The sequence below is a fragment of the Meleagris gallopavo genome, chromosome 3 (assembly GCF_000146605.3).
Source record: "Meleagris gallopavo isolate NT-WF06-2002-E0010 breed Aviagen turkey brand Nicholas breeding stock chromosome 3, Turkey_5.1, whole genome shotgun sequence".
NCBI lineage: Eukaryota > Metazoa > Chordata > Aves > Galliformes > Phasianidae > Meleagris > Meleagris gallopavo.
Window position 1 is genome coordinate 68,457,095 of NC_015013.2, and position 21,298 is coordinate 68,478,392.

Here is a 21,298-nt window from a genome sequence, read left to right on the forward strand (position 1 = left end):
CATGTGATTTCCATGTAACATTATATGAAAAGTGTTTCTGTCTTCTCATGGAAAATGCTTAAAGACTGAGTAAGCTCTCTACTTTGAGAGCCTTCAGGTTGCTTAGTCGTAGTTGTCTTGATTTTTAATTAGAAGGCAAGTATTCCCAAGAATGACATTAACTGAAAAAGCTGTGAAAGAACTTCAGTATGCATTTTTCTTGTGAGATATCCAGAATACTTGATCATGTGAATAAATACCTGTGTATAACTTTACTTACATAAGTGGTTCCCCTGAGCAACGTGGGCCTGCTAGCTTGCATCTGGTGACTGTGTTCAAGCTGTGTATTTTAGTTGTATGTGAAAACTTCAGATGTCTTTTTTTCTTTTTCTTTTTATTTTTTTAGAGATAACCCTAATTATAAAAAATCAATGCTATTTTACACGAAATATGTTTTACTCCAAAGGCTATTTTTCTTACCCTTCAAAACAGTGACTTTACATCAAAGTTGTGAAGTATAAAAAAATTTCAAGCAATAAGAGCATGTCTCCAAGCTATTAACAGAGAAGCGTGAAATGTTGTTTAAAGAGTAATTTATGTCATTAGCAGTACATTATATGTGGTTTTGCAAATAATGCAATTAATGAACAAATTGAGCCTCTGTGTCTTTAACTATTTTATGGTCTTTGAAAGAAATGTAAATTATTTCATACATAGGAAGTTACTGTATATGATTTTATATAACTCAGAATATGTTAGGAGTTTGCTTATTTTAATTTTGCTTCCTTTCCATCATTTTAATGAGTGTCCCTTATCTGGCACCCAGCCTTTTGCTGTCACAAGGAGTTTGTGAAGAGTGTGTCAAGTATGTCAACACCCACTCCTTCCCACCGGGGACACTCCTTGCCACATGGTTAAGCAAAGATTAAGGAAATCCAGTAGAATTTCTTTCAGACCAATCATGATGATGTTTAGCAAAATTAAAATGTTGCATTTTAATGACACAGTGCTGTGTGGCAGAAAAAAATTCTGTGCCTCCAATTTCCTTGAGGTATTGTTCTGCCATCCTTTTAACAGTTCCCACGGGCGCAGGCAATCAGTAACTTTAATTTATGGTTCTTGTCGCTTTCTAAATGTTTAATTAAGTTAGTGCTTAGTACTGAGTCATAAACCTATAAAAGCTGAAAATAGTAAACCAATTATTCATTGTACCTGCCCTCCAAATATGTGTTAGTAATGAAAGCTGCTCTTCAGTAGACATGGTGCTAAAAGTTAGCTACCCATGCACTTGTAAAGCAACACATACCCTGCATGCAATGTCTTGGGGAAAGGAGGGGATGCAGGAAGGAGCAAAATCAGGGAAAATGCTTGCAAGAGAAAAGTACTTACATGTTTCCTTGGCCATCGTACACCCATCTAGTACTGCCAAGTCCTTCATAGTCTGAAGCCCAATAATACAAGCATGCATTAATGTGCAAGATAAACAGCAAGTATCCAGTGGTTCGAATGACCCTATAAAAGTCAACAGATTCCAAATTACAGATGACTGAATTCCTGTAAAAAAAACAGTAGTTTTTTCTCCTTTTAATATGGGACCTCTTGCTTTTTTCTTGTATAAACACTGTATATACTAAGCATCCACTAAGTAGCTCCCCACCTGTATTTACTCTGTGAAAAAATAGCAAGCAAAAAATCCTGTCTCTCATGTTTGTCCAAGGTCAAATGGTATATTTCCTAGAATGTTTGACATGGGATCATTTTTAAATTATGATTTCCTCAGAATTTCATAATCCACTTCTTTAACTGCTATGAAACTATATTAATGAGGCTGGAGGGTACAAATGTCTCTGTTTGCCAAACCCTATTCAAGATAGGCTCCAAATCTGTGAACCAGAGCCCAGAAATATCTGAGGTCAGAAATGAAATGCTTTACAAGAGCTTTGCTAGGAAGCCTACAACTGATCCGCTGAATGGTATGATTTAGTGGCTACAGCAGGCATTATATCATTCCTAATCCCAGTTCTTATGCTTATGGATGGTTCTTCAAATAACACCAGTGATGAACTACGTAAGCGCTGAGTGGCTTTCTATTTAATACAGTAATGATCTCATTGTATATCCTTTGTTCAGTGCATGGGGATCAAAAGGAAGATCTCCTGGACTTAGCCTTCTGCTCATACATTCATGTATCCAAGGGATAAATAGAAGGAAAAGTACAGGATTTGCCTAAATACACACACATTGCTCTCTACTGACTGTATCTACTAAAGCTAAGGGGGCAGTACATTATGAATGTATAGTAACTGAGAGGGTGGTTAAATGAAAATTTAATGAAGTCTAGTTGAATTAGGTCCATAAAGTTAACAGAAAATACTATTTTTCTGGTTTCTTCAATAGAATGCTCTCCTTTGCTTGTTCTTCTGGTGCCACTGCATGCCCTCCTTTGCATCTCCATGCCTCTGAGCAACCTGCCTATGAGCACTCTTTTTTAGGATGCCAGCAGGTGAGTGCCATTTCTCTGTTTAAATGTTGATGTGATTCCAGGACAGCTCTGTGTAGGACTGTAAGCTGTTAAGAACAGACGATAGCTGACATAATCTACCAACATTACGATACTGACTGTGCTGGATCTAGTGCACCAATCTGAATCCAGGCAGGTGAACTGAGGCCTTAACAAATATTCTGGAAGCCCTTCGTGCTATGCATATTGTATTTCTCTGGGCAAGTACCAAATCCAACATAATGGGTAGATAAGATGTAATAACTTTTGCTAGCTTTATTCCTACAAACTCAAACTGGTGAGTTTGTGAAAAGAATAAGATTTTTCAACCTCCTTTTTGATTTTTTACTCAAAATATCTCATTAGCAATGTATGAAAATCAAGTCTACAAGCATAATAATTTCTGAAATAAAATAAGATGTTAGTCTTGATTTTAATAAGATGGTATTCATGCTGCAAAAGCACAAAGGAGCACAACTTGTCCCATGATCTAGGGCTGGTGACACTATTAGTAGCTGATAGGATTAGTGAAAGAGTTGATAAATTGAGTCCTAGAAACGCTGACTGCTGAGGCAGCTGTGAACTTGCCATACCATGTCCATGAGTTGCCTGAATTGGAACCAAAATTCTGGGAAATGCAGAAGCTGAGAACAGAATGCAATAGACAACAATTATAATCACTGTTTGAGATCTGTACTGAACTGATTCAAAGTTTGTAGTGAAGGATCAAACTTCCAGGTTCATGGGGAGAGCATATTTGAAGAAAAATTTTGACATAGGCTCAAGCTCATGACTTTATTAATTACAAATAAACTACTAAGGATTTGGCACTGCTAGTAGAAACCTTACGATGCCATTCTTTAGCTCTTTAGCCAAAGAAACTTCTGTCAGATTTTTCAAATAAGTTAAATTTTGACAGGAGCCTCAGGGTGTGGTGAACATCTCACCTGAAAATAGCCTCTATACTCGAGCAGGCCAGTTGAGATGGACAGGATTCCCTATGTGAATGAAGCTTTACATTTATTCTTTGAATGATTACAATGAAGATAAAAAGATTTCTTTTTAAATCTTAAATGGAACTGTTAAAGATGTACCAAATTCCATCCTGTACTTCACTGGCAACTTATGAAATCAAATAGAAAGTGTTCTGTGCCTGGGTTTGCATACTATAAGAATTTAATGAGCACATACCTGTAGATGTATGCTTTGTCCAGGATAGCTTCCAAACGATCATTAAACTCAAAGAATGTGTTATGCTGAATGGAAAAGAAGTGAAAGTAATCCATCACTCTCCTCCATCCCACATCTTTTTCTTGTAGTACTGACAGTTGTTCACATATATATTCTGAAAATAATGTAATTTGCAGCAGTCTAACTTTAGTTATAAGTTTATCTAAAAGATGAACTGCAAAGCAAAGAGGTAAACTGAATAAAAGAATGTTCGGGTGTTGAGTGTCCCACTCATTCTAAAAGTCAGATTTCTGCTGATGAATGACTTCTGCATCCTGAAATAGATATATGAGAACTGCTCTGAAAGTAATGCCTCTTATTTTATTATGTTAACCCACAATGTTGGAGACAGATTTTGATGGTATGGCAGTAGAGATTGAATCTTCTTGTCAATATTCTATTACATTTTATAGCTGAGTGACAGATGGCAGCAGAGGGGCAGTCTGACAAAATGGTATCTGATGTGTAAGTGTTATGAAGCAACTGTGCGTAACTGAATTGCTCCATGAGATAAAAATGACACATATTTGACGTTCATTGATGCTTGCTGAATGTTTATGGAGACCAAACAGTGGATGTAAGTGAGGCTGCAGGTGCTGTATTTAAGCAGTGGCAATAGTGACAGTGGGTCACCTCCACTGGTGCAGACTTTTACAAGCATGGCATACAGGCTTTTCTTCATTGCTGGCAAAAATTCTTAGTTAATGGTAGTGTCTGTGTTGGAAAACAGTGCTACATAGCTGAGAATTTGCTCTATCAAATAGTCTTATTGTTCTCTTTGTATCTGTTGTAGTTTCCACATAAATGTATAGGAGGCATTACTTTAGGAGTTCAGAGTGCCCTACACCGTTGCTTGGGCAGCTTTATCAGCCAGTACAGGTATAAAAATCCTATTTTTCTGAAATTCCAATAATTATCCAGTAAGTGTATCAACATCTGTATGTCAAGTGGTACCACACAGTAACAATTGTTGGTGCATTTTTACCCTTATTTATAGCTCCTAATTTTCTCATGTTCCTTTGTTGCTGTTGTTGTTCAGTACTCACTTGGCCTAATAATGGTATTCTAACTTTTCATTCTTTTACATTATTTTGCTTCTGATTTATAGAAGTTTGAAGTTTTGTTGCAAACTCAATAGTACCATCATTTTGTTTTCAGAGTTCTCATCTGTACCTCCAACTTGTAATGAAAGCCGACTGTCAATGTTTGACTGCATATGTCAGGTACAGTTTCATAAATGATTTGTAAGAAAAACAAACTTTCACCTTGTGACACACAACTATCAATAATAGTTTTGGATGTGCATACTCAGTATTTTGATTGTGACTGTGTCTGCAGAGGCAGTTTTACCAACAGAAAGTAAAAGACAATGGCTCCAAAGTCACATTTAGCCATTAAAATGGGGAAGGGAATTGTGCAAAGCCTATCACAGTGCAGAGAGCTCACGAAGTGTTTGTACTTGCCTGCAGGGAACATGTTAACCCATACAGTGGTCTGTTAAGTGTCATGAAAGGGAGGGAGAGGGCTGCTGTGTAGCCCCACTTCACCCTCTCCATTGCACACTCCACATCGTTGGAGTCTATAACAGAATTTTGTTTATGAATTTTATATATGCTGTGTACAGTTTATGCTGTCCTTAAAATTCACATGCTTGCTTTTCAGAACCTGACATTACCATCAGAAGGAGAAAATACTTTGGCATTAATTGGTGATCTTAAATGAATGTTTTGGATCTTTGAAAACTAAAGAGGTAATTTTGATTAATCAAATTCAAATAATGAAAATGAATCAGTATTAAACGCAAAACACCTTTAGAAAGTAGGAAATAATGAAGTCACAAGAAAAATAAGAGAGTAAGGACTTTGGCTGGCTAGACTATATCTTGACATGTATTCTTTGTTGTTTATTTTACTGATGTTGCATAGACTCAGGTGACTCCTGAAGATATTTTCCAATTTCTAAGCTCCATATTCTTAAATATTATAAACAACCTTTCACTGACTTTTCGAAGCATTTATGTGTGTTTAGTCATCTATCACTAAAGCAGAACTTACCTTTAGCATCTTATTTACTCTAAATGCTGGGTTGAATCCGAAGAAAAAGTATAAAACATCAAATGGCAATACTGATATCAAATCGAGCTGTTGAAGAGCAAAGAGATCAGATTAAAATCCAAAATAATTGTAATGCACTTACTTGCTGTCAAAAACCTAGTTAGATTAAATCATGATTGAGTATAAAATTTCAACAGTCGGCATGCTATGCCTATAACTTCCAAAGTACTGTTAGGGAAGGTTATCTCTTTGGAAAAAACAACAGCTTTGCTCTGCCCTACTTTTAAGTCTCTCATGTCTGAGATTTTCACCTGTTTCACAGGAATTATTGTCAGTGTCTCGGAAGTTTGGCTATTAATACATTCTGTTATTTCAACTATGGTTCTGACAAGACTGAAATGATAGATATGTGGATGGAAAGCTGAAGCGTAGAGAGCAATCCACATTAAATTTCTACAGCTTTTAAAGCCAGAATGCATATAGCAGTGTGAGAGCATAGTGAATGAGACTCTTTGCTTGCAGCCTGCAAAAGCCATCTGTTGCACACAAAATATTCATCATGGGATCATAGGATCTCATTACTATTAACATTATTATTATTATTGATACTGGTTTTTGTTGTATTTGGATGCTTTTCTTTTCCATATCAGCCATAGATGTTGTACTTATGAATGTGTTTTAGTGGTCAATGTTGGTGATATGTGGATTGTTCAAACAGATTATCTTAGAGGACATTTCCAACCTTAATATTCTATAAATTTTATTAATTTTATTTTATGAAATTATTATTATTTAGAATTGCATTTGTAATTATTATGTTTTACAATTAAGTACTATTTATAAGTATGAAGCAACACCATCTTCAGATAGAAGAACTAACATGACATCAGCTCTACACTTTCTGCTGACTTTTTAAAATCAACTGTGATTTTCAGGGAAAGAAAAGATCCCATGGAATCCTTCTGACAGAAACAACAATATTGACACCAGTAATGAAGGATCTGCTTACCCGAAACTTTACAGTGCTATGATAGAATTTCTTCATTTCCACTTTGTCTGACTACAGAGATGATGGAAAGAGAAAAAAGCACAGTCAAGAACCACATGTCAAGAATGATCTTTGCTACTCTACAGTAAGAATAATTTTCTAAGAGTAAAGTTTTTAATATTCCCATTAATAATGGTCTGAAAGAATGAATGGAGTAATATCAATTAATCCAGTGAAGAAATAGTATTTTCATTAGACCATTTTTTCCTTACGCTAAATTTTATTAGACCTAGGGTTTTATCTGTTTTTTATCCAAATCTGAGTTTTTGTCTAATGAAGTATGCTTTATTTGCCTCTTCCCTCTCAAAGTCTTTGTACCAGATGTTGCTTGACCCAATACTTTTCAATTTTGGGTCCAAAAGAACTTTTTGACAACAGTAGTTTGTAGAGAAATGCAAAGAATGATTCTAATAGAGCTGTACAAAATTAGCTCATTGAAAGCCAACATTAACATACTCGCATTTTAAGCATTATAATAATCAACGTTGCATTCCTTAGTAATGATTAGGCATTTGTTTTTAAATTACTGTCCTTTGGAACTGATCTTGATACCTTAATAAGAAGGGCTAATCACAAGAGCAGAGAAATGTATCTATTATTATACTTACTGAATTCATACCAGGAGCACTTTAAAAATAGCCTTAAAATCTTAAAGATATTTCCATTCTGACTTTTTACTATCATATTTTAGACATTATACTAAATGCAGGAGATCCAGCAGAAGATGATCTCTTCACTCACTAAAATCTTTGAATTGTACAAACAGCTTCAGCTGTTTTATTTCAGGGAAACGGAAGGTCAGCTTCCTCCATTACAATTTAAACCTTGTTCATAAAACTTCAGTTTTGTAGGATTTCAGCAAGACTACCAGTTACCGAATGGCTAGACATGGAAAAATGCGTTGCACTGCATTCAATATCTATCTGCACTTTATTTACGTAGCTCCATCTGAGGTTCCTCTGTAAATGTATTAGCAATTTCTTTTATGCACAATATATAGAGTTCTACATAAAAGCAGTGAACTAAATCTAATTCCAAATTGATTTTAAATATATATAATTTTGAGGGTTTTTTTGTTTATTGGGCATAATAGTGTCACATTGAAATTCTAAACTCGTTTGTTCTGTGCATTTGGTTTTCTTCTATAAAATGTTAAAGAATAGAAAGTAGAAAGGATATTTAAGAAAAGATAATGCTCTATATGCCCCATTTATACGTTGAATGTAAGCTTTTACCATTTTTCAGCCATGTGCTTATGGTTTTATTTTGCATTATTCTGTAAAAAGATAATATAAATCAGTAGCAAAAGGCAGAGTTGTTTATATATATATATTCCCCCCATAAAGATTTCAAATAAATAATTGTTTAAATATCCTGAGATTGCTTTTGTAAAATCTTACAATCTCACAATCAGTAAGAAAACATTTACATCCTGTCCAGCTCTAGCAGAACATGTGATGTCTTCAGCTGTGATTCCTGAACAATGTGAATGGAATGTTGAACGTTTCACATAAAACATGCCAAAATGTATATGCACATATGAGCATATAATCGTAAAAGCACTCATTCCAATAAAGGTGCACCTATTTACTCCTGGTAAGAAAGCACTTTATGCTTATTTTGCCTGTTGCATCTGTTATTTTCTGCTATTTTTAATAACTTTCATATGTAAAATTCCAATGCTTGTCCAGAATGCAGCCCAAAAGATATGCTTTCTTCTTCCAAAAAGTCAGAGAAGAAGAATATAGGTATACTTTGCTAACCAAAAAAGTTGTGTAGATTTGACATATTAGTAAAAATCTTAGCAGATTTCTCTAATTTATTTCAATGCATAGTCACTTAGTCATAATCCCACTTCCAGCACTTACTATTATATCTCCACCTCGTAAAAATTGCACTCGGGGCTGGAAAATCAGCAAGTCACATAGGTAGCAGATATCACAGATGATATCTATGATAAACCAGTATATTGTATTACTTGGAGTTTGATATGGAAACACACAGCGAAGGGGGATAAACCAACAATTCCAATTATAGGCCACTGTCACAAGCATGAGCCATGCTACGTAACGGCGATCTGAAAGACAGAACATTGCATTTACAGACATGAAATCAGAATATTTTCTTATTCTTTTAGACATAGTTATGTTAATGCAGTATTTGGGAACCTTCCTGCAGAAAGAGCTACTTACAATTATCCCTTTTTTAAATTAGCATAGGCTGATAAAGTGACACAGGTTGAAACTAAGAATTACGTTAGAAATTGCAAAAGGATAAAAAGAAGAGTTTGTGAGAGCATTTAAAATTTAATGCATCTGAAAAAGCTCAGAATGTTTTGTTGATACATGCTATAATTGACAAGAATTAAGTGGCCCTAAAGTATGGGACAGAATCTAGATCAAGTGACACTGAATATTGACTGTAGTTGTTTTATACACCAACTTTGTGGCAGTAGAGAAATAGCTCTGTCTTTCTATATCTTTACTACTCTCATCAGTTTTCATTCTTTTCCCTATTTGGAATTAAATTTCTTGAGGGTACAATATATGTGTGCCTCTGAATTGCAAACTAGGATGTAGATCTTACTTTGGCTTGCAAGTACAGTGAAAAACCAAATCACTTCAGCATGGTTTTACCCCATTTTAAAGCACAGCTTTTAATTTACCTGTGTATGAATCTATGCTATCTGGTAGCTTTAGATAGGTCATGTACTCTTTCAGTGGAGGCTTTTTGAATTTACAGCACAGCATATCACAGTAGTGATCCTCTTCTGGCTTTGCTTCTGCTTCCTCTTTCTTTTCTTCTTTCTTTTCTTCTTTTGGTGGGGGTGGAGGCTTCTTCTTTGATGGTGCTAGTGACATAGAATGCCACAAAATGTGAGTAACAGTGCTTAATTTACAATATCCTATTTTAACAAATACAAAAGCGTCATCATATTAAAAAACTCTTCTAAACACACTTGGCAGTGATTAAAGCTACAATTTATTGTAATATTGAGTGCATTAGAAAGCAGATTGGAGAATAAAATAACTTGATATAATCACGCACATCTACTATCACTAATAGTGATAGTCATACTAGTAATAAAATCACTGGTAATAATACTATCACCCAACTTCATGTTGAGTGTAGTATATATATGTTACTGCAGTTGCTAGGGCAGTGCCCAGAAAAAGTGCCATAAAAGACTGAAGTAATTTGTAATTCAGCTTTCATTAATTCACCTGTGCATTTCCTGTTATATGATTGTTGCATATAATGTGTACAGTTAGGATGGAGGTAAGAAAAGATATCACTGCCATGGGCAGAGTTCTCCCCTTGTGTGAGATCTGATATGCATGACACAGCATGTGAAACTAATGGAAAACCTATGATTTTGTATATTTCTAAGGTGATAAATCCTAGTGTCATTCCTTTGAGCTCCATTCTTCCATTTTATGCTGGATAATTTTGCCCACGTATTTGTCCAACTAATTCTGGTTGCTTTACTTCTGAGTAGGCTATGCAATCTTAGAAGCAAATTTAAGAAGTGGATCGATAGTGACCAGAAAGAAATAATTGTGAGTTCTAAGAGGGGAACAAAAGAGGTAAATGAGCGAAGTGTAATTAAAAAAAAAAGTGGAGTTCTTTTATTCATTGATACAGTTCATTATACTTCTGACATTATTTTTTCTAGCTTATTGAAAACTGGATAAACAATAAACATCTCAAAAACGGCAGAATATCAAATCACCACATTTGATTCTTTGTGAAAAGGAAATAAAGTAAAACAAACTTTCCTCTAAAGAAGAAGAGCATTATATTTGTTTGATGTTTCATATTTTATCTAAAGTCAATGTTTAATAAATTTCAGATGAGTTTACTCTGTTTGAAATGTGTGACTGGAGTCCTCAGTGTATCTGGAAGATTGCTGTCTTGGATAAAATATTGTATACTTTCACACAACAGATCTAATCTCAAACTGATCTGTATCTGCTAGTGAGATAGATAGTTTCCTCATAAATTTTAGATTCATAATAATGAATAAAGATATCTGGGATCTATTTTTAAATATATAAAACTGCTTGACAGAGGCAATTCTAGACATTGTCAAAAATTTTCCCTCAAATTCTGAAGTGTTGGGATTCAAAAGGAGCTTGTACCATGGGACCTGGCTTACTGTAAATACTTACAGATAACTTGACTTCACTGGGCACAAAATGACCTGTTTCAATGAGTAAATGTGATGTAGTAAGGTAAACTTACTGAAAAATTTTATTGCAGTGTTTTCTGTTCAAGCAAAAGAATTTTCTTTACACTCAACAGATGCACAACTATTTCGTGTATTCTAGAGTCACTTACAAGCTGTAGGACTTCCTTCAGGGGAGGACAACACGGGGTCTTTCAGCTTTTCCTTATAGGCTGTGGCCCTTTCCCGCATTTTTCTGACAATCTCCTGAAGCTGGGCATCAGCATATTCATTTGTTTGGAATCCTTGAGGTGTTGCATTCTGTGTGCTATTTAAAACAGAAAGAGAAAAGCTTTATGTGGTGGAAAGCTATGGAAGAAATTACACTAATTCTACAGTACAAGCAGTAGTCAAACATTAAGACTGGATCTTTATTGAATACAGTGGTTATTCATATCATTTAATTCACTGTTAGGTGGTCACATAAGTTTAATTATGTTGCTTTCTGTTTATGTCCATTGACACTGCTGGATACTTTGCAGCAGTCTACAAGATAATGCAAGCAGAGAAGGTCAGGGTACTCTATGCTCTGTACAGCCTACTAATCAAATGAATTCCCACCATTATTTTTCACTAAATTCTTATTTGGCTTCTTAAGGCATAGAGTTTATCCTACGTATTGGCTAAGATACAAGGCATGTTCCCACCTGTAAAATAAAATGTGATCATTACTATGCTATATCCAGAAGATGACAGGACGTAATTGAGCTACAGACTCTGATGCAGTGGTGCAGGTGGAGAGAATATGCCAACTTCATTCATTTTTTTATCTAGGCTTTTTTTATGTTTTCTAGCTAAATGTTGGTAAAAAAATATATCTCTTTTTAGCAACTGAAAACAAAATAATGGTGTTCTTGCTAAAAGATCCTCTGCCATTAAGAGGTCACTAACTCTGTGTTTGCTCAGACATTGAGTGACACTAAGATTACATTCCAGCATTCATCATTTCTTCAGGCTTGGAGACCTTTAATTTTTAAGCATCTACACTCACAAATTCTGCATTGACACTAATGATTTTAATCAGATCTATACATACCACACAGTTGATTAGAAAATGCAGCTGAGAGTATTTTTTGTTTGACTCCTTTTGGACTTATTCTCAATAACTTGTTACTATGCAAGCAGGGGCCATTTCTGAGTGCCAACCACCTCTGCCGTGCATTTGGAATTCTATGTAGAGACTAGGATGTGGATTTTAGGGCAGAGTGTCTGAAAACTGTGCAGAGAAAACAGACCTGGATGCTGATGCTCAGCTGAACATGAGCCAGCTTTGTGCCCATGTGGCCAAGAAGGCCAATGGCATCCTGGCTTGTATCAGAAGCAGTGTTGCCAGCAAGAGCAGGGAAGTGATCACACCTCTGAAGTCAGCCCTGGTGAGGCTGCACCTTGAGCACTGTGTTCAGTTTGGGCTCCTAACAAGTAATAAAGACCCTGGAGCATGACTAGAGAATGAAGGCAATGAAGGTGTGAAGGGTCTGGAACACAAGTCTTACGGGAACTGCTGAGGGAGCTGGGATTGCTCAGACTGGAGAAGAGGAGGCTCAGGGGTGACCTTATTGTTCTGTATAAGAACTTGAAGAGAAGTTATGGTGTGGTGGGCATCTGCTTCTTCTGTCATGTAACTAGTAATAGGACTAAAGGGAATGGCCTCAAGTTGTGCCAGGGGAGATTCTGGTTGGATGTTAGGAAATATTTCGTCTCTGAAAGAGTGGTCAGACACTGGAATTGGCTGCCTGTGGAGGTGGTGGAGTCACCGACCCTGGAGGTGTTCAAGGAACTTTTAGATGTCGTGCTGAGGGACATGGTTTGGAGGGAATTATTGGTGATCGGTGTATAGTTGGACAGGATGATTTTGTAGGTCTTTTCCAATCTTGGTGATTCTATGATTCTATGATTTTATTCTGTATCCTAGACACATTTTTCAGCTGGTGTTCCACAGTAGTGTCAGAGACAGCTGGAGACAGATGTGATTGGTGCAGTGCACCTGGTGGTCTACTCCCACACTAGTCACAGCTGCTTCATCTGTACTGAAATCCTGCCAGCTATGCTCAATATGGTGAATACAACAGACTACTGTTCTTTCTTTCTTAATACTTTTCCAGCTTGGTATCAAATACCATGGGAATGAGAATGCTACAGTAAAAGAAGCAGCGGATGAAGAGTGAAGCAGGCTTGAAATCTCCCATTTTTGAAGACCTTCCCAAAGAAAAACAGACAGAAAGTGGCATGACAGTATCTTGGAGAATGAAGAAGTGAAATATACAGCAAAGTGATCTTTGAATAAACACCACGTCTCCTCAACATTTAAACTTACTTTTATATTCCTAACAGAAGGAGTTGTAACTAAAAAAGGAGAATGTCAGAGCTTTTTAAGAATCACAGTTTTCTGAAAACACAACACATATCACGTTGCCCAAAGAATTATAATTTAAGGATGTGAAAATGCAATAGCAATAAAACCATTGGATAAAATGAAGATATGTCATTAAAAGCAGAAAAAGCACGTCTGAAGTATGTGCTTATCATTCCTCTAATTTAAGACTTCCGTAGATTCTGTTTCTTAAAACTCCCAGACAGGAGATTAATCAAACTGTTCTAATACACTTTTTCATCTCATCACCTTTTTTTTTGTTTCACATATTCCCTTTACCCTGGCCATCTGCAGTGTAATGGAATGCTTTCTTATTTTGAGCTAACATATCACAATTAGTTTTACAGCTTCTATGTAAGGAATTTCAACTAATTTCTACTCTTCTCTGTTGCTGTATTTGCCCAAGGCATTAGCTATTTTAGAAAAAAAAACACTTATCAGAAGTGTTATGACAAAGGCCCCCGCTATCTGCTTTTGAGGGAGAAGCCAAAAAGATGTGTGGGATTTTTATTGTTTCACAGCCTCTCCAAGACAAACTAAAGTCTTCTTTATCATAAACATGGAGCTTTATCTCTGCGGTATAGCCCAAAGGAATCATGTTGTTATTTGGGACTGATTAGAAGATCTGTGAATCTGTTTAAAGCTATTTACCACACAGTTGATAAGAAATTGATTTTCCTTGCTACTTGATTTGCATGATTTCTTCCTCTGTTACTTTCTAATAATGAGATGCTTAAATTTTCTGTGGTTAATACAAATGGAAGAGGCTAGAAGTTGAACACCGCTGATTTGAAGGTGTAATTTGTGTGTGTACTTCTTGTGAAAGTACACTTGAAAATACCTTGGCTAAAGAAGCCCTTTCTAACTTCTCTCTCTCACACACATTTAGTGGCACTTGCCATGAGTAGGTGATTCCAGTGCCGCATGGCTACTTGTCACTGCATATTGTACTCTGGGTGGAAACTGGGTCCTGGAGCAGTAGTACCTCCAGCCTGCCCTCAGATCAATTCTCCAGCAGAGTTAAGGTGCTTTCCTCTTTTTGTTTGGAGGTGTTCCTTTCACTGTGTGTGTGCTCTTTAGTGCATAAGCCTTTTATTAACACTATTTATAGATGTTCTATAAATTCATATATATAAGCACATATCTGCCAGTAGGACAAGCATGAGCAGCCATCAGGAACAAGAGCATATTTTCTGGGTATGAGAGCCTGCTAAAGTTGTTCTCTGCTTTGAAGAGACCATATTCAATGAGAGTAATTAGTTCATCACACTGCATTACAATATTTTCTGATTCCCATTCGCTACGACTCAAATATTTTGTACCTGTGAGAAGGGCTAGTTTGACTTAATGGTTGGACTAGATGATCGTAGTGATCTTTTCCAACATTAATGATTCTCTGATTCTCCGGTTCTCTGATTCTGTGACTTATGCTTTTAACCTCCTCTGTGAAGGAAATAATACCTCATTTGAATACGTAATCATTCATTCTCATCTCACAGATGCAATTACAGACTGTATTGATTTTGCACTGGGCTTTTTCTGGCTTTACTCTGTGTATGAAAGTTTTCAGAGGGTGAATAGGCTTGTGATATAGACTATTGCCTCCTTCCCTCTGCTTGTGTTACATAGTTGAATATTTTGTGCTATGTAGAAGCAGATTTGCAGGTACAGAGGCAAATCTCTTTCCTTACTGGCACACTGCCTAGCTGGGCAGAAAAACACTTCTTTGTTTTTCTGTGCTGAACTGTGCTGAATGCAAGGGTTTGTCTCTGAGCTGATGCATTATTCTTTAAGCAAATTTATCTACGACCTTTATGCAGTATTTCACATTTACTAGACCTATACTTACAAAAGTATATATCCCTTTTCAGAGTGGAAGTACCTTCCAGAAGTAGTAACTTCACATGGCCCAATAAATGGAAAGTTAGGACTGTATCTCATGTACTGGGAATGTGGCTTCATTATTACCTCAAACACATTTTGTTTAGCAATAGCAACATATCTAATGATAGAATTACAGTAGAAATGTATTTTTAGACATGGAAATATATATAATGATAGAATGAAAACAATAATGACTTTTTTAAAGTATTTTTATCTTGTAGGTTTTACCTTGATGTAATTCTCTCCAAGTGGAGGAAAAATATTTAGGCACCTATAGTACAACAGAAGAAAAAGGCCTTGAGAGAACAGGTTATGGAAATGCAGCACAGAGTGTGCTAATGTATCTTTTAAGTACTGCAGCTTTGAATCTTTCTGTGTTAAGAGTTCAAACAATACAGGAATCAAAATACAATGGGTGATTTTAGAATAAAGCAATTTTAACCTTTACTAGTTTGCAATCTTGAGTTTAATTCTTTTCTGCTTTTTGGCCATGAATACCAAATACTGAATTCAACTTCCTCTTTTATCTACCATGTCACCCTGTAGTGTATGAAATACTATGATAATGTATTTCATAAATGCATGCAGTCTGAGAAAAAAAAACAACATGTTTCTTTCTGCTGAATTCAATTATAATCCTCCTCTTTACACCACATAAGAAACTTTCTTCTGTCTATCTGGGAATACAGTCTCTCTCTTATAAGAGATTCTGTTTTTACTGAGTACTGACAAAACTGAAACCTGTGTCTTAAATAAATAATTTGTTGTTGTGAATAAATTATGTAGAACCTCTATTTCAAAAAAACAGTTTTCAGAAGAGACAATGCATAGCTGCCCACATGTCCACAAACCACAGTACTATAGCTGAAAAAGATTTCAGTGTGACAGAAAAATGTAAACCTGGTCATCATGAAAGGTATTGATTCAAAGTCATCCTCAACATGCACTATCAAGTCCACTGTGTGTAGAGTTACAGAGATCAGAACCCTACGCATATCTACTCCCACTTCCAACCTTAGATGATTTAGGAAACCTCATGATTTTCTTCTGCTTTGACTTTAGCTATTCTGATTAAGCTTTCTTCGTAGTCACTAGAAAGCTTCTCTGAAGAGAGATTCATAGTAATTAAGATGCTTCTTCTCTTAAGTGTTTATGAAAGGAGGCTATCCTTTGCCTTCACAGGTATTCTATGGAAATTTGTGAATGTCCTTTTGTATTTTCAATAATTTATTTAGTATAAAATGTAGTAGTCTGCTAATGATGATTAACAGAAAATTGAATTGGGAAGATTACAAAGTAGGATTAAATGGGGAAATTAAACTATTTAGACTGAATAATAGAAATAAGAGCAAATCTAATGCTACATAATGAATACATTTATTTAAGAACAAATTGTATTGTAAGAATTTATTTTGTGAATGGTAGTATCCTCAATTGCAGATGGCAGAAGATAAATATCCAATAGTTTCATTCCACAGCAGGGTGGCTATGAACCATACTGTATTTTACTTATGAAAAGCAATGATGAAAACTTAGCCGTAGAATGCATCTAACATTTTGTTTGTGGAGGAAGCATTAATATAGATACATAAACAAATGGTGAAGGTTATTCTGACCATCTGTACTCTAAAGGTGAATTAATATAGGAAATGATAAAGTGTCTTAAAATGATTTAGGGCCCTGACAACCTGTCTTGTAAAAGAACAACAAAAGAGGTTGAGAGGCAGTCAGATCTTTATTTTTATTTTAAGTTTTGGTAGATAAACAGTCAGGGAAAAGAGATATTTGAGCTGAGCAGTATTGTAACAAGAATAAATGTGTAGAGAAACAGCATGAATTAGTATGAAAGTTTCTAAGTCTTTAAAGACTGTGACAGCATTTCAATCTAGATAGCCTTCTAGTATTCTAGAATGTAAGGAAATTATCTCAAGTTGCACCAGGGGAGATTTAGATTGGATATCCAGATGAATTTCTTCATGAAAGTGTAATTAGGAAACAGAACGAGCTGCCCAGGGAAGTGGTAGAGTTTCAATTCTTGAGGGTATATAAGAGATGTGTGGATGTGGCACTTAGTGAATGGTTCAGTGGTGGACTTGGTATTAGGTGATAGCTGGATTTTATTTTATAGATCTTTTGCGATTGTGATATACTGCAAGATTTTGTCAGCTAAGATCATTAAAGGTGTCTTAGACAATGATTCCCAAGAATGTAATAAAATGGATACCCAGGAAATCTTTGGAAAATTTCAAATACATAAGGACAGGGAAAGTGAATAAGTTAGTGAATTTGCATAGGTGTCACTAGGTCAGTTACTATAAAAACTCTAAACAGCTCAAATGTTAATAATGTGAAGTGAGCTTCTAACATATGCATAGTATTTTATGGACTTGAAATAAATTGTTGACACTTTCAATCCCATGGAATTTCAAGAAGTCATTGATTTAATTTTAATTTTCCTCATCAGTCTTAAAATTTGTATCTTCCCATTCCTCATAATTTCTTTTTTTTAAGAGGAAAAGTGGCTGAGTGACACTCAACTTTAGTAATCCAAGAGATCATGTCTTTTCCTGTTTGCTGCATGTTCTTTAATACTGGCAGTACGTTAGATTTTCTTTGCACTAAGAGAGGAAAAAATACATTTTTATTTCCCTTCTATTTTAGGGCTGTGCTTGCTTCACAATACAATTTGAATTAAATTTGATGTTACTTTTCCTCTACAATTTTCTTATATATTTGATTAATTTAAAGATAACAATGCAATACTTGGATGAGTACTTTTGATTCTATATACATTCAAGAATAGGCCATAAGCATTAATAACCTTTAAGTGAACACCATGTAAATTAAACTACCCATTGGAATTGATGACTTTCCTTTGTTCAGAATGTGTAAAGAAATTATGCCTGTCTTGGCCCTAAACAAGTGTTCTGAAACAAAATATAAAGATAATTCATTTTGCATATCTCATGTTTTATTCTTACAGCACAATGGACAAAGAAGAAACAACATTCAAGGAAGCCACTGTCTTTCTGAATTACCCACTGACAATGGGCACCAAACAAACCTCCTCATGCAGCGCTGATAAAAATCTAATCACCTAGGCTGCATGCCATTCCTCCTGTTTAGTTCAAAGGTTTGTCATACCAGCTTCTTTGACAATCCTCTTAGTTATTCAGTCACAACAAGCTGTGAATCCTCTAATCTTCTTTAAGGTACTCTCTAGGGAGAAAGCTGCCGTACACATGACATTCTATCTGAGTTACCAGGATAAAACATGAATAAGATTTTATTTTAATTAGCAGTTTTGCAGTATGATATGTGCAAAGCAAAGTAGGATGTGCATTGAAAGTACCAATTAACTTTTAATAATCACCTTTCTTTAATGTCAGTAGTGATATAAAGTTGCTTAATTGCACTGGATATTTACCATGATTTAAAAAATAGAGGCAGAATCATGTCTGTCACTAATCATTCTAGAACAAAAACATAACATTATAGGAAAGCACCATATGGGAATAAACAAGGCTATTGTGCCATTGGGGCATTCTTATTTGTAAGTGATTAATTCTCTGTTTGAGGTATCTGTCTCTCACCAGGAATGTTTAAAGATATTTTTTAGCACATACACGTAAGTGTTGTATAGAGTTCATGAGCACAGCACAAATCCTTCTTTAAACTTTTTACTCTAATTTTTAATAACTATGGGGGAATAAAAAGCTAAAACGTTGCAATATTTCAAAGTGTGAATTTAAAAAAAGGTTGCAGTAAAATTTCCCAAATGAAAAGCTTTATTTTCAGTTGACACTTTGATTTCCCACCTGAATTCATTCAAATCTTAGAATATATATTTAATTTCATATTACATATATATATAAAATATATATATATATATACTATATTATATATTTAATATATTTTTATATTTAATATATTTAATATATTTTTGCCCCATCCCTAGAGGTGTTCAAGGCCAGATTGGATGGGGTCCTGGGTCTAGTATTAAATGGGAGGTTGGTGGCCCTGGCAGGGGAAGTTGGAGCTTGATGATCCTTGAGGTCCCTTCCAACCCAGGCCATTCTGTGATTCTGGTATTCTATGAATATATAATCACACAGGTGTAGAACTGGAGAGAACTTTGGGATGTGCTAAAATCCTATCCTATCTCCCACCACTCAAAAAGGGATGAAATACATCTGCATCATTCCAGACTGATGCTTGTTTAAACTTTTTAAAAATATTTCTATTCCATAATCTTCCTAAAGTATCTATTTCAGTGCTTCACTAACCTCTTCATAAGAATTTATCCAACAGCTGTGAATATGGGATAAGAAGTACAGATCTACCTTTTTATTTTTTTATTTTTATTTTTCTAACATTGATATTTTCTTTTTCTATTATTATTTTTATTAGTTTATAAGGGACAAAAGCAGGGAAAATGAAATAAGGCTGGACTGCTAAACTACTTAGACTTCTCATCAGATCCTCCTGTCTCTACCTGTTCTTCTCTTGTGCTCCACAACATGGGATGACTTCGTGTTGAAATCTAATATTTGGAAAATGAGCAAATAATTGGATACAGAGAATTTTAATGAAAAGTATTGGGCAAGACTAATTATAAACATGAATACTTACACTTGTTTTAAAATAAGGGACAGTATTACTTGGTTGAATTATAGCACGTATTATGGTGTGTTTTAATTTTGTACGTCTCTTAGATTTGTAAATAAAAACAGTGATGTCCTTGCATCTATATTACACATACTAGTGCAGCTATTGTGATGCTCATTGTTTTGCTTCACCCACACAAGAATTATGCAAACATTTAATAACCAAGATAACATTTTAAATAAATTATCATTTCTTCTTTCACCAAAAGGTATCTTCTTAATTTGAAAAGTGTTAGGTCAGCAGAAGATTTACACAAAATGCTTTTAATTAAGGAAGTAAATAATTGACAAAGTAACAAGTCATAACCTTGTTTCCCTTCACATTCTAAACTAAGAAGCTTTACTGATTATGCTATCAGAAGTAGATATTTATGAATATGGTGAATACATAATTTAAAATAACATGAGGCGGGAAAAAGAGCGCAATAGTATTTCATTCTGTGTAGGACATTCTTGTCCTTTTACACTTTTCATTTGTATTCAAGAAAAAAATTAAAAACTTCTAAATTCATGACTTTTCCAACTGCAGACTACCTATTTGACTGTCCTACAGTGTGAATGGCATTAGATAGCATTGGGAACTGCAGAACAGAACAGAATTTAAAGGGTGTAGGAACATACACCTCGCCTATGTTTTCAACAGATTTAATCCAATTTGGTATGCCAACACACTGTTATTTATTTTTTGGATTCTCTATTTATCCATTGCAGAAACTCCAGTGCAGGCACCAAAAGTTGTGAGCCTTGACAGATAGGCAGAATAAAATATGAGATTTAAGGTAAGAATTTTGATTTTACAAAACGTACAAGGTAAGTTACATCTGCAATTTTATGTACTGCAGTCTTTAGCTGGAAACAGCTAGAGAAGGGTATTTCTCTTTAGAAAATATTTTTGCAACTCTATTTAAAATGGGATTTCTTCAGAACTGCTCAGTGTTGAACTTGTTTTACTTTCTCGCAAGTCAGTTAGAATTTAGAGCCATGATTGTAATCTTTTCAGGTTCCTAGTATGCTAATAGTAAACTATGATTTTTGGAAACCGTAGAGAGTTGATATCAACCAGTTTCACCAAGATGCTAAGATTCTGTTCTTGTGATTCAGCATCATTTCTCTAGGATACATCTGCATGGTGAATTGATGTGCAGCAACTAGTGGATGGTAAGCACTAATAAGCACTCTAATTTTCTTGGTTGAGGTAATTGAGCTAAATGAAGTACATTATTCAGTAAGAACAGGCTACCAGCAGGAGTTCTCTTTATTAACCTGGCTATGCACCACATAGCAAATTGCCTCTTAATCTCTGTTTGTTTTGTTATTGTGGTTTTTTTTTTCTTTTT

At 35.1% G+C, this 21,298-nt stretch overlaps 1 long non-coding RNA gene across 2 annotated transcripts; it reads left to right on the top strand.

Moving 5' to 3' along the window:
- The first annotated feature begins 2,382 nt into the window (after nucleotides 1-2,382).
- Nucleotides 2,383-19,104, top strand: LOC116216479. 2 transcript variants are annotated; one of them, XR_004159294.1, is made up of 5 exons: nucleotides 2,383-2,482; nucleotides 4,868-4,932; nucleotides 5,372-5,459; nucleotides 6,699-6,896; nucleotides 13,142-19,104. It is a non-coding gene; the product is annotated as an uncharacterized LOC116216479 (long non-coding RNA). The 2 variants fall into 2 exon arrangements; XR_004159295.1 differs by lacking the exon at nucleotides 13,142-19,104 and having other exon boundaries at nucleotides 6,699-6,937.
- Nucleotides 19,105-21,298: the final 2,194 nt, after the last annotated feature.